The sequence below is a fragment of the Heliangelus exortis genome, chromosome 2 (assembly GCF_036169615.1).
Source record: "Heliangelus exortis chromosome 2, bHelExo1.hap1, whole genome shotgun sequence".
Taxonomy (NCBI): domain Eukaryota; kingdom Metazoa; phylum Chordata; class Aves; order Apodiformes; family Trochilidae; genus Heliangelus; species Heliangelus exortis.
Genome location: NC_092423.1, coordinates 89328545 through 89343808, shown reverse-complemented (window position 1 = coordinate 89343808; position 15264 = coordinate 89328545). Strand labels below are relative to the sequence as shown.

The following is a 15264-nucleotide window of genomic DNA, read 5'->3' as shown; positions in this document are numbered from 1 at the left end:
ACTGGGTTCTGAGATTGTCAGCAGAGGCTCTACAAAGCAGCTGAGATGACAGCAGAAATTCTCCTGCCTCATAAGAACTCTTCAAATATGGAAGTTCAGACAGCAGCTTTTGTTCTTCTTTCCCACTTGCTTGAAGGTATGAGGTTCATTGTGAATCCACACATAATCCAGGCTTCTGACTTTGACATAGATGAGATTTTGATGACAACTGCTTTGACATTTTGACACTGTTCTTTACTCATTTGATGATTAGCAATGTTTTTTACATGTAACCAGTATTTCTCTTGAGGAGTATTTTGTTATAATGAACACTGTATTCCTTTTTAAAAATCAACAATCCTGGTAGCTTAAAACTGAAGAACTCAAGTTGTTAAAAGAAAATAATATTTTCAGAGGATGAACACTAATATTGCACATGACAAAAAACTAAGAAGCAGATTTCTTGTCAGAGCTTGAATGATTTTTTTTTTTAAAGATTTGCACCAATTTGCTAATTTGGAACTAATCAGAGTATCAGTTCTGCTTACTGAGCACTATAAAATTAACATCTAAAGGCAATTTTCTGAAGCTTGGAAATTCAATGCATCAATCGGAAACCCATGTTACACCAAGTCCTCTGGCATTTCCTGATTTTCTAAAAAAATGGCCACATGTATAAATATTATTAACATAGTGTCAGTAGGTTACTTTTAACAGCTTTAAAAATTGCATGCAGCTTATTTAATGTCTCCCCTTTAAAGTCATTTGATAAGACAGAAAGTTTATTGTTGTGTAGAACTCTGAAATAAAGCAATTGGTTCCACTTCTGGAGCACACATTTTTAACCTGATTTACCTCAGCAAAAATGAGCTGTGTTTTCTTCCAATAGCTGTGCTCTTCTGAGGTGTGTCCTTTCATGTGGAAACTCTGCTATATAACATTATTATTGTCTGCATGTGCATACAGACACACAACACATGCAAGACTTTATGTGGCTGTGTGTATGCATATAGGCCAAAGCATATATGAAGGGTGTTATGTAATTGTAGGCTAGAACAGAAATAAACTGATAATTGCTAAACACAGTCAAGTTCAATTAGAATGATAATATCAAAGAGGAGCAGCTTTGTAGCCTGATCTGTAAATGCTATCTTTTATCAGTTACTGCTCAAAACCTGTCCCTCAGTGCTCTACTGAACCACTGGATGGCATCAACCTATAACATACTAAGTTGCTACTGCTTTTGTCTTTTTACAGTTCTACTGATTATTCAAAAATTTGTGACTCCTTCATAAAATCCGTGCACTCTTCATCTAAGACCCCAGTCCTGTTATTCTATCCCTTTGGGAAAAAAAGTCTATTCAGTTTATTACCTCAACACAGATACTAATTGGGACCTTTTCACCACTTTAGTTACTGATTTTAATTTTACTACAATACATAAAACCAGTTGCACAACACTGGAATAGAAAACTTTTGTACTAATTTATCCAGTTGATAGAGTCTAATAAACTCTTTAGTAACTTAAGGTCCTTTTCTGCTGAACAGAAAATAAAAATATTGTTTTAGGATATCAAAGCATGTATGACTGTCAAAGAAATAACCTGTTTTACATATGCCAATATCTGCTGTAAACCAGAACTATACACCGAGTCATCCTCAATGAAGAATACTGCTTTGCTTTTAATTTCTGAAATTCAAATATGTGAACTTTTACTGAATACTCTTTTCTAATGGCTGTGAAAAGCCATGCATCTCATGTTAAAAAACTTCCCTCTTGTCAAAGGTATTGCTTTCATAAAACCATAAATCAGTCCATAAAGTTCATGCTATCAATGTGCATCTTTCAAGGCTGAGTTATTTGCATGCATGTCACACTTTGCAGGAATGGGGCCTTCCTGGACTCAGTTGTGCCTTGAATTATATCTGGAAAAACCCATTTCAATCCAATGTTAATCAGAAAGAAGACCTGAGTGCTGTTTCTACGGTTTGGCATCACTTGTATTCTTCTAAGGAGAGGACTGGGATGGTCAGATTGTTACAGATAAATGTTGGCATTCACTGGTTCAGCTGTAGTGGGACAGTGTACATCTACACATGAATTTGTACATACTATTCCAGCCATGCTGTGTACACCTGCCACGTGGTACTTACATGGATGGACATTGCAAAACCACCCACAGCCCTCAATAGGACTGGCAGTATGGCTTAAGTACTCCCTACAGAAATGAGCATTTTCTGCACTGCCCATACAAGGTCTACAAACCAAGATCTACTGACAGAAGCTTCATAGTTGTAGTTCATGTTACTATTTGCAGTCTCATGCCCATCAGTGTTTATGCTCTCATGCTCTTTCTGCTTCAGTTGAGGGCAGGAGTCATCTTGGTTTATCTATAAAATATTCAGCATCAAGCATCCAGTAACAGTCCCTCTAATTCATTTTGGGCTGTCTTAATTAAAATGAGATTTATTGGAGAGAAAGGATCAAATTAAACTTTAAGTAGAGCAAAAACATAGTCTGATTTATGTCGTGATAAATTTAACTCTCTGGGCCAGGCTCCTTCTCTTTTTTTAAGGTTTCAATTTATTATATAGATAAGAAATTTTAAAAAATAGATTTCATATAGTTAATTTACTGAGGCCCAGCAGCAATGCTGTCTCAAGGCTGAATCCAAGAAATGATGATCCCAAAAGTCAGGACAGGGATGGCTATCTTTCAGGCATTTCCCTTCACAGGTTTGGTGGCTAAATTAGATACATGGACAGATATCCTCAAATGGGAACCAGAACAATTAGTATCTTGAGTGGAAAACTGCCTAGAGCCAGGCAAAAGGAAAACAGGGTCATTAAATCTTGCCTGTTAGGCACATCATCCAGATTAGTTTTTTTTTTATTCCATCACAAAATCCACTCATCAAAACATACCTCTGAGCTTTTCATTAAAAACAAAGCTAACAAAGTAAGTGGTCTTCCATTTCCACATAAAAATTAGTATATTAAAACATTTATCAGGGAGTGAAGAACTGCTTCCTGGGGTTCACTGAAAATGCAAAAAAAAATGTAACCTTGAGTTTAGGGATCACTTATCTACAAAGACACCTTGTGTCTCCAATCCAATAATGCAAAGTGACACTATTTTCCAGGAGACAGACAAACCCTCCTACAAAGGAGAGTCAGTGTCTGGAGATTAAGGCATTGATCGATGAACTGGGAGCTTAAATGCTGAGGAAGGAATTGAAACTGGTGTTCCAGTTCTTGGGCAAACAAGCTCACCATCATCTTGTGCTATGCTCATATTTTACAAGAAAGGGGCAACTATCACAGAGGGTATTTTTCTAAAGTCTAAGTTTGCCAGAGTGAGAGAAAACTGTATGCGATGACTGGGTTGAGCTACTCAGGTTTAATAACTGGGGGGATGCTCCCCTTCCAAGTACTGGGGCAGAATGAGTCTGCTCCATTCTGCCAAGACTGAGGCAACTCCTTCTGTGCCATCATTCTGGAGATTTTTAAACAAACAACTAGAGTGTTACTGGCTTAGGTGACAGCTATACAGTAATCTTCAACAGTTTTGGCCTTAATTATGTGATTCTGCTCAAGTTCCAGTAAAGGTGCTTGAATTTTCCTCTTTAATTTCAGTTTTTAATTTGTCTGTTGATTTCTAGCTTGCTTTCTTTATATTGCAGATTCAATCAGCATTGAAAAGCTAAGTACAAAAGAAGGCAACCACCAATGTTATTATATTATTCTGTAGGCCCAAACTTCTCTTCAAAGAGCCCCAAGTATTAAAACAAAACCTACTTAACCCTAATATAACTCAGTTTGTGAGGATGGCTGGGCTGATGTACACAAAAATCCAAGATATTTGGACTCAGCATTGGCTGATGCAGATATCAGAAAAAAAGAGAGAAAATGGTCTTCCTGGCCCCAGAAATTGCTGGTGTGGAGGGAGAGACTCTCAGCTTCAGTTTCCTGCTACTTTATTCTGTCACAGCATGGGGACCCCACTGCGACTGCTCACACCTATTCAAATAACACAGAGTAATGCCTGGAAGGATCTCTGGATATGTCTACACCAATAAACTTCTGCAGAAAGTACTGCTGGAGCAGTGGTGCACCTTTTGGCTTGAAAAGGGGTTGTATTTCAGAAAAAACAACAACATTTTGGTCTGGTGTCTCTGTGATGAGTATACCAGATTGTATCATTGTCAGGTTTCTTGGAAAATCCTTTTGTACCTCAAAATTCAGGAAAACGTTTTTCTCCACACAGTAAGGGATGTCTCCACTCCATTACTCCACAGGAGATATCAGTTGGATGGAGAATATGAAGCAGTTTTAGAAAGTGGCCTCAGAGCTTAGGCATTCAGTATTTCAGCTGGATTTGAGACCATTAAGGATACATGGCCTTGTATTTTCATGTCAGCTATACAGTCTTACTCCTATATTATTTATACTGGGTAAGGGAACAGAGATTAGAAACAGATTTATACAGAGTAGACAGAGACCAGATTAAAATAGCCTGTCTGAATATTTTATCTAGTCTGACTTTCTGGAAGGCTCATTTGGATTGGTTTAGTTACATTGAGTAAAAAAATTACTTTTCTAAGAAAGCACTTTCTGCTTTCCCCCCTTTGACCCTTTCAATCTCTCATGCTGTCAGTTATGTCTAGATTAAATCCACTTTTCTCCTCAAATCCAAGTCCAGGGAGTCCGTGTCATTTTCTTACAAAAATCTGACAGATTTCATCATCCTATCAGAGAAACTGGCTGTAACTCTATCAGCTTTCCAGTGATTCAGTGTCTGATCAGGTGTTCCACCTGAAGTGGGTTTTTTGTTCCTGGTAGATTAGCCATGTCTTGTGTTTCTGCTGACGTTCACATCTATCTCTACTTGTACTTCCCAGTTCCATCAAAATTTAATATTTCAAATGCACCTGTCATGCAACTTGTATGTTACTCAGTGAGAAGAGGTCAAAGTGCATTGATCTTGGATGTCTTTTCAATTATTCATGTCTGAAGACAAATAATGTCTTTAGTCTCTGCATCTTAAAAGAAAGGGCCCATAACCCTCAGGTTTCTGCCAGCCTGTATTCTTCTCTTTATTAATTAGGAATTATTTATAAACTATGAAGGTTAATCTGTCACAGTTTAATCCAAATAATTTATGTAAACTATCTCACTCCAAAATTTAATGAGCAAATCCATACAAATGCTAGCATCTTCCCTCTCACCAAAATATACCTGAAAACAAATAGCAAGTTGCTTATCAAAAAACCCAAAGAAACTGTGTTTTCTTATTTATTGCCTATCACATGAGTGCTACCTAAATTTCCTTCCTGGATGACTAATACTTCACAAGAACAAATATTGGAAAAACTGTGTTGAAAAAACAAATTTGCTCCATTATTATGTATCAATAAATCAATCTATGCATTAATATATTTTGATATACTAATACATATTAATACATCGAGACACTGGAGGGATGGTATACCACCCAGAGGGACCTCAACTGGCTTGAGAGGTAGGCCCATGCAAAGAGCATGAAGTTCAGTAAGGCCAAGTGCAAGGTTGTGTACATGGATTGGGGCAATCCCAGGCACAATTACAGGCTGGGCAGAGAAGGGATTGAGAACAGCCTTGAGAAAAAAGGACAAGGGTAGCTGGTTGATGAGGAGCTCAACATGAGCCAGCAATGGGCACTTGTAGTTGTAGAGAGAACCACAAGTCCTCAGGTGTCGCCAATAACGAACTGGGAGCTTAGGCCCAGCTGTGCCCAATAATTAGGGCCTGCCCCAGCCGGAAATGGGCAGGGCTGAAGGGCAAAATAAAAGGCATGCTCCCAGAAGCAGAAGGAGACAAGAGATGAAGACACCTGAGGAGAGGGACAGCGAAGAGAGCTCCGGAGAAGAGCCGTGTCCCCGAGAGAAGGGCTTGCTGCAACATCTGGCGGAGAATGCGGGCAACAACAGCAGCCGTGAACGCTGAGGTATTATAAAAAGTTCTACATGACCACGTTGGTTGCGGGAAGCTCTACAAAGCCAGGCTTAAATGCGAAAGGCGATATAAAGAGCTTCGAAATACGCAACCACATCAGATGGAGCCACCACGTTGGTGCGGGACGCTCTAGAAAGAGCTCCAAATACGCAACCACGGGAAAAGCTCCACAAGGCCAGGCTTAAATGCTGTAGGTGGCGTGTAGAAGTAGAAGCCCAGCACGGCAAGATAACAACAGCCCGGAATGGCGAGCCAGGCAGGAGAGAAGAATGAGGCTCGAAAGGCGCAGCGAGTTGGCGCGCGGAACTCAAACCCAAGGAATGCTGAAGCTGAAGCGGAGCTCTGAGTGCGCATCAAGTCAGTGCGGTCCTGAAACGGAGCCCCCAGGGACACGCGACGGTGCGGTCCTGAAACGGAGCCCCCAGGGACACGCGACGCGGTCCTGAAACGGAGCCCCCAGGGACACGCGACGCGGTCCTGAAACGGAGCCCTAGGGACACGCGATAAGACTGGTGCGCTGAATGCTCGGAGAAGCCTCTGCATGGCTAGGCATCCCGAGGTGGCGAGTACCAGCAAAAGCTGAGCTGGTGTTTTGAGACCTCATCTCCTGCTGATAACAAAGGCTAAAGCGGCGCAAAAAAAAAAAAAAAAAAAAAAAAGCCGGTGAGAGCCCGAATTTTCCCTCCACAAAGGCAAAGAAAGTTGTAAAATTAAGAAAATGACGAAAAAATAATGAAATGTTTGTGAAATGAAATACTTAAAAAAGTAATGAAATGTTTGAATGAAATGTTTAAATGAATTGTAAATTTTTATAAATGTTGAAAAATAATGAAATGTTTGAAAAGGCTTATTGAAAAAATGAAGTTTATTTCTCAACAAACAACCAAAAGGGGGGAAATGTAGAGAGAACCACAAGTCCTCAGGTGTCGCCGATAATGAACTGGGAGCTTAGGCCCAGCTGTGCCCAATAATTAGGGCCTGCCCCAGCCGGAAATGGGCAGGGCTGAAGGGCAAAATAAAAGGCATGCTCCCAGAAGCAGAAGGAGACAAGAGATGAAGACGCCTGAGGAGAGGGACGGCGAAGAGAGCTCCGGAGAAGAGTCGTGTCCCCGAGAGAAGGCTCGCCGCAACATGTAGTCCAGAAGGCAAACTGTATAAGGGACTGCATCAAAAGAAACATCACTAACAGGTCAAGGGTGGTGATTCTTCCCCTTTATTCTGCTCTTGTGAGACCCCAGCTGGAGAACTGTGTCCAGTTCTGGGATTCCCAACATGAGAAGGGCATGGAGTTGTTGGAATGAGGAGGGCAATAAAGATGATGAGAGGGATGGAGCACCTTTCCTATGGAGAAAGGATGAGAGACTTGGGATTGTTCAGCCTGGATAAGAGAAGGCTCTGAGGAGACCTTATAGGGGCCTTCCATTGCCTGAAGGCACCTGTAGAAAAGCTGGGGAGTGACTTTTTAAAATAACATGCAGTGATATGACAAGGGGAATGGTTTCAAGATGAAAAAGGGGAGATTTAGATTAGATATTAGGAAGAAATTCTTTAGTGTAAGGGTGGTGAGACACTGGAGCAAGTTGTGCGGTTGTTCCCTCCCTGGAACTGTTCAAGGCCAGGTTGATTGGACTTTGAGCAATCTGGTCTAGGGGTAAGTGTCCTTCTCCATGGCAGGGGAGCTGGAAGTAGGTGATCTTTAAGGTCCCTTCCAACCTAAACCATTCTATGATTCTACAATTACTTTTCCAGAAAGTTCACAGCCGTTTTAGATTTGAGAATAATTTTGCGAAATACTTTAAACCTATATTCAGAATCAATAAGGGCCTCACAAGTCATAGAAACATATTCAGCTAGTTGGGGTAGGATTTTCTAATTATATAATGGGTAAGCCATTACACTAAATATAATACTATCAAGAGTATAACTGTCTTTGTAGTAGTGGTATAGCTTATCAGGAGAGATACCAGCAATTGCAAACATAACATCCAAATTTTCACACATATAGACTCCAGAAGAGGGAGAGGACTTCAAAAAAGATTATAAAAGCCAAGGTTAATTCTACATAGCCTCTCTGCCCCCCAACGAAAGCACCTCATGCTGCTTTCATATGTTTTCCATATGTTCACTGAATTTACCATAATGACAGTTTTCTCAAATATATCTCTCTATGCACCCCTCATATATAGGGAGACTGTCGTATCCCTTACACTATTTCACTGGTGAATATATGTAAGGACTTCAAATATTTCATTTCAGAGATACTATAAAGTTGTGTTCTGTCTACCATTTTCAGTCATCCTAGAGGTGATGGTGGAGAGAGAAAGAAGAAAAAAAAAATACAATAGGGTCCACACAGAATAAACATGTTGTATGACTGTCATTTCTTAAGAGCAAATAGGTTTGGATTCTAGTTATAAACATGTTTTATAAGGATGCCAAAGGACTTGGATCGTGGCCTCTTATGGCACAAAATGCTATGTTTTCAACTCTTTACTCATTCTCCTTCTTGTACTGACTGGACTGGCCTTTCACACAACCTGCCAGCCTGGGGATTACTGACTGTTTAAAATAGTCTGGTGGGTGGTTGTTTACACCTGGTAAATGCTGTGCTGTGCAAGATATTTCATGCTGAATGTACAAGGCTGAAAATCACTCCCTTCCACAGTGAACATGGACAATGTAAAAGGCACAGAGCAGACTGTCAGGATGTGAAATGGGGCTTCTTTCTTAGGAGAATAAAATCGTTGCAGACAAAGCGGACTGTCTGAGTTTCAGTACCTTCTCAGGAAGAGTAGATGGCTATGCCTCCTGTTTGCATTTGTTGAGGCATCTGTTAAGGCCATACATTTGAAGAGATAGAAATATTATACTGAGACTGTGTATATTCATCACCCCTGTGTGAAGATAGTACTAGAGAAGTGATCCTATAAATGCCCATATGCTGCTTTGGATTGGCAGTCATCTCTGAAGTAGCCTCAGGAGGAACATTGCAAGTGAAACCATGTAGGATAGATAACAATAAAATCACAGAACGGTCTGGAGTGGAAGGGACTTTAAAGATCACCCAGTTCCAGCCCCTGTGCATGGGCAGGGACACCTTCCACCAGACCAGGTTGCTCAAGGCCCATCCAACCTGGCCTTGAACACTTCCAGGGAGGGGGCAGCCACAGCTTCCTTGGGCAACTCATGCCAGTGCCTCACCACCCTCACAGGAAAGAATTTCTTCCTAATGTCTAACCTAAATTTCCCCTCTTCAAGTGTTAAACCATTTTCTCTTGTCCTCTCACTACACACCCACGTACAAAGCCCTACCCCAGCTTTCTTGTAGGTCCCCTTTAGATATTGTATGGTCACTATAAGGTCATCTCGGAGCCTCCCCAACTTCCTCAGCCTGGCTTCATAGGGGAGGTGCTCCAGCCCTCTGATCATTTTAATGGCTCTCCTCTGGACATGTTCCAGGAGCTCCATGTCCTTCTTATGCTAGGGACTCCAGAACTGGATACAATACTCCAAGTGGGGTCTCACAAGAGTAGAGTAGAGAATCACCACCTTTGACTGGCTGTCTATGCTTCTTTTGATGCATGATACTGCTTGATAATGATGCATGATGCTTGAAAATGATTACAATCAAGTTGTGATGGGAGTATTTATGGTGACCCTGTTGATAATATTAACTTGAAACCTTGCTGAAACTACTCAGGATCACTGGGCTCCTCCCGTGGAACCAAGAATGGAGCTGAAGTCAGGAGTGAAAAAAATAAGCATGAGCACAGGCAATGTCACTATCCTGAGCTGACCCCATAGGGAAACTGACTGACATGTACTGTTAATAGCACCCCATTTTCTCTTGGATGTACAGCAGTACAGCCAGCAACAGAAAGTTCTTCTGAAGTTCTGGGATAAGAGTAAGATCTGTCCTTACTTCAAGACACATAGGCTTACAAAACCTATTTGCAAATTCTTTTTAGATGCTGGAGAAGAAATGTCAACAACAAAATGTGGGAAGAAAGAGGTAGGCTTAAACATGCTACTTTTTCTTAGGAGATGAGATGACTTGTGTTTTGCCCTGCTTGCAGGATACTCTTGTGTTAAGGTTTCCATTACTACTTCTTGTATAAAAAAAAGTTTCCTTTTATATGTTCTGTGAACTGAAGTGTTCAGATGTTTCGCTGTCACAAAGAACTTTCAACTTTCCAGTGATGTCTGTCATTAACTGGAATGGTTCAGCAACTTGAGCCATGATGCATTACAGCCTAACTACAGAATATGCATGCATATGGATGAAAGAATGTGTGGACACATTTTTTTATTATTTCTAGTACTTCAAAAAGGTGTCTTAAAAATATGGTGGAAATAAGTCTGACTTTGAGCAACAGAACAGGGCATTAAGTAACAGACAGAGACATTAAATGCAGGAAAACATTCCATGTATATAAGGTCAATATAATTGACAAAGATCATGACAGTCCTAGGTCCAGAAAGATGTAACCAACAGAACTGATAATAAATACCAGATTTTTCGGTGCTAGGGAATTCCTAGCTCATCTTCTTTTCTTTATTTGTCTGATCTATTACATATTTTCCATGAAAAACATATCTATTTAACTAAAGCAGGATTCCTGTAGGCCAGAAAACTACTACCTTAAAACAGCCATTATCCTTCTGCACTGTCTGGATATAGCAAGATGTAAAAAGATGAGAGTCTTGATCACTGAAGTGCTATACTGAAGGCAATTTTAATGGCAAATCAGAATTTGTCTTTCACCAAGATTGAACTCTCTAAGGAGGAAGTTACAGAGCAATTAGAGAAGCAATTACAGTAAGTCATCAGGACCAGATGGCATTTCATTCACAGACTGAAAGGAATAATGTGGAAGAATGTACTGAAGAGGATATTTATTCTGCAGCTTCCAAAGAGGCAGGCTTCTTTCTCTCAGGAGAAGGAACAGAGCACTGAATACTCACTGGCAGTTGTCTACCAAGTCTCTGGTGACACAAGAGCCAGCTCTGCTCTCTGCATCCCTGCTGCTCTCTGAGTAAAAGACTGAGTCGTACGCTGTGATTCTAAAAGTCAACACACTGGGACTCTGGAGAAAATTTGACCTTTGCAGAAACTGTTTTCTACTGAGAAAACAAGTTTCCAGAGGTCAGGATGAAACCCCCCAGCTTCACTACAATCTCAGACAGCAAAATTAATAGAAATGCAGAAGGTTTGTTCCTTCCTGAAATAGTGAAGCCACGTGTTTCGAGCTAGATTGGCTTTATCTATCAAGTAAATATAAAACTCCAGCTAGTAAGAAATGTCCCAGTGCAAAGGGAAAAAATGTGACTGATGTATAATTTGCAGACAGGGGCAAAGCATCTTATTTGGTAAGGTAACAGTACAGGATTACCCAAAGGTATATTGTCCCATCACAATACAAATTGTACGGTTCTTCTGAGCTAAAACCACTTCTTCCCTGTGAGCTATCACTGAAGCTCCCCTTGATTCTGTTAAGTGCTACATGCTTTTTTGGCTGTTGGCCATAAAGAATTTTGTCTCATATGGTCTGGAAGTTGGGGCTGATTTCTGTGCATTTGTTTTTTTTGGCTACACAAAGTTTAGCATAAGCCTTTTGTCTGTAATGGCAAAGAAGCAAAAATAAGGTGAATGCAAAGCAAATAAAAAACATGAATTAATAAATTAACTTATAAATATTTTAATTTAGAGCAGTATCAGAATATTTAATGCCTCATACCTTATCTATCACAATAATCCAAAAGAGAGACATGTGGGGGGATGATATTTTAGTTGCCCTTGTATTAACAGTTAAGAACTAAGCAGCCTTGGGCTTATGATGGCAATAATTTAAGTAGACCCAAGTCTGCACAGATAGCTACACATGATACAATATTTTTGTATTTAATACTAAAGACTCAAAGGGCTTAATGGGTGAAAGATAGAATACATGAAAGTGCTGTTAGTGTCTGGCAGTCAGACTTTCAAGATTAGTAGTAACTATTTCAGTAGGTAAAATATATAGGATTTTATACTGCATGTGCATATATTTCAACCATGCTATGCCACGCTGGCCAATGAGAACTGATTAAATATTGAAGATTAAATCAACCACTAAAATTTAACAGCTAGAAAATACACTTCCTTTCTTTTTTTAGGCACTTCTATATATTGAGTTAGCTCTACTATCCATGCAGAAACACTGCATAATCCAGTGCAATTAAACCTACTGTTTACGCAAATTATCCTTAAAACCAGCAACTGTTTCTAAATATAGCAAAGCTGCTCCTAAAAAGACAATCTTGGAGACTGTAGATAGAAGCCACGTAACTCAGAGCCAGGGAAACTATCTGAGAATCTAGTTGGTAAGTTAGTAAAACACTGATATATACATTTTGAGATGATGAAATTTAACATCCAATCTGTCAGATTAAAAACCCAAACCAAACCAAACTAAACACCCAAACCAATCAACCAAAAACATTAACCCAAACAAAAAACCCCACAAACTTTCATGCTTTTTGTCCTGTACATACAGTACTTTTCTTAATTTTTCTTAAGCTTTCTTATCTGGACTTAGTCTCTACCCAAAAAAGCCAGTCCCATTCCTGAGTGTCCAAAGCACAGCTGATAAATCAATAAATCAATACTGGCTAGAAAATTGACATTTTCACACTACTCAGCAGAGTGAGAGGTCAAAAGGCTACCTTCAGAGCTAATACAAAAAATACTTGTTTTACATATTTATGTAAAGAGAGAACTAAATTGTGCATTACTAAGGTTTGGTGATTGTACTGAATGGTTTCAAGCATTAAAGTACTACAGAAGACTTAAACTACAGAAGGCTTTCTGCAAATTGGGCAGATTGAACCATTTTACACCAGATGTTACAGAATTGAGCTCTTTGCCTTCTGAAATCTCTATGCCAGTGTTCACTAAATCTCTGGAAGAACTCACTTTGGTTTGGTCTGTGCAGGAGTATGAATAAATGTTTGTAACTTTTATGACACAGGTGGGAAAACTAAGACAAAAGCTGATGCCAGCTAATACTACACTAGTTTTTTAATTCAACAGATCCAGGATACACCCATATTCCTCAAGAGCACTATCCGTATAAATATATTTATAATTCTGAATACATATTTGAAACTACAAGATGGAGCTCTAAGGTGCATAAAATCAAGTCTGCATTCCTAAATTTTATTAAGACACAAATCTGGGGCCTGCTGGAAGGGAAATCAGACTCTGGAGTGCAGTGGGCAATACTTAGTTCACCCGTCATTTCAACTTCTGAATTCAAATTACAAACTGTGTACTGCTTACATTCTATTAAATTCCTTCCCATTCCATCAGAAAACAAAACAAAACAAAACAAACAAAAACACCCCACTGACTGTAACCTGGCAAATTTCAGAACATCTGGGATGGAGAACATGTTAGAAAATAAGCACATACAACCTGTTTCAATTAACAATTCACCTCTTTTAACTCTGTGATTTTTGAGGACTACAGAGGTGAACAACTGGGATGCTTCTGTGCTTTGATTGAATCCTTTCCTTTCAGCAGCACGTGGAAAGGCAGAGACTGGCTCTGCCCCTCTTTTCCAGGCCTGTGACTGACACAGAAGCTTCAAATCCCATCTGATGGAGCCTGAGCATGGATTAGGACATCTGCTCTCTGGCTTAGTTCCTCCCTATCTATGTTAAGCTCTTTCAGTTTTTTTGTATGGTGGGGTGGCCTTCAGTTCTCCAGGACTGCTGGCTTATGGATGGCTTGTTATGCCATAATGCTATTTCAGATAAAATTGCTATCACTCCTGGCCTGAAACTGTGCTGCATCAGTTATCATCCACACAGTCTGCTCAGCTCAGCTCACTCACTAGATAGGTGATGTATCACCAGCAGTCAGATGAGACAGTTATGTGAAAGGTTTGTTCCTAAGACAAAAAATTCTTCCACAGAAATCATGGAAGGGAAACGACCATTCCAGGAAACATTTTCTTCAACACTAGCAGCTCTAAAGGAAAGACTGTAATCCTGATGTTGAACCAGTGAGGATTGCAGTAGGATGCCTGAAGCTGTTGTATGCCCATGCTGAAGGACAGTGGAACCACACCTGAAGCAGTCCCTAAACTGCTACAGAAAATAGGCTGACAGACACTACAATTTTTTTCCGTCTTCTGAGTTGCAAACTTCATGTTTTTTTCACGTGGTTCAGCCACACCTGCTTCAGAAGGGATAACACCCAGGGGTAGGAGTGGGAAAACTCATAAAAGCAACTTGCACTTCTGCCATGCCTGTTGACTCTCCCTGTGTCAGCTCAACAGGATTAAAACAGCAGGGAAGAACAGTAATCAGTGCACCAACCTGCATGAGTAGCTACACATGGTTTTTCTATGGCAGGAACCTGAATGCTTCAGGCTAGTTCATCAGACTGTCAATTGGTATAGGCAAAGCTTGTAAATAGATGTTTTGTCAGCTCCCTGCTCTTTTGTGAAACAGAACACACCTTGTGACCTCCTAACGTGACCAGCACCACAGCAGATCTACAAGGTGTTTTCCTTTTTAGCTGAAAAATAATAATATGTAATGCTGTAAGGATGGCCAGCAGCATCTGATTTTAGCATTGAGAGTTGTGTAAACCTTCAGTTTATAAATTACAAACAAAAATTATTATATCTTTTTCTCCTACTCCAAAACACATAAACCACTGCAAATCTCTAAAGACCTTTACAAATCTTGGTCCCAGGTTCTGCTGTGGTTTGGCAGAAGAGGATGTCACTCTGTATCAAACTACATAATCCATTCCTCATATTAAGTTTCAGAGCCACATTCAACATGGATGCAGCAACACATCTCACTGTAGCACTGTTCGAAGCAATGAAAGTAAAACTTAAGCTACAATAAAATTAAAATTGCTCTTGTAAAGGAAGTGATAAGTTCCAGATTTTGGATGTCCATGTGTCCCCCTGTCTTAAATGGAAACAATATTACTGCTTCTCTTTCGGGGATACTGGGAAACAAATGAAATTATTGTAATTTTTCTTGATTTTTTTTCCATAAGTCAAAAGTTAATTACTTCACAGATGGCAGAGTGGCAAACAAAATGAATGCAGTCAGCTTGCCTAGAGAACTGCATTCCAGAACATATGCAGTGAATTCAGACAGAAAAAAAGGGCTGGCAAACAATAAATATCTATTTCCTTTTTGCTTTAAATAGACTGAAAGGGTGAGAAATATATGTCTGATATTTATGCAAGTAAACAGCAATTACATTGCTAGGTATATTGGTCC

General features: G+C 39.8%; 1 protein-coding gene across 2 annotated transcripts in view; it reads right to left on the bottom strand.

Moving 5' to 3' along the window:
• The window catches only part of GABBR2 (gamma-aminobutyric acid type B receptor subunit 2), a 474092-nt gene that overhangs the window by 83992 nt on the left and 374836 nt on the right, over positions 1 to 15264 (bottom strand). The window lies entirely within an intron of this gene.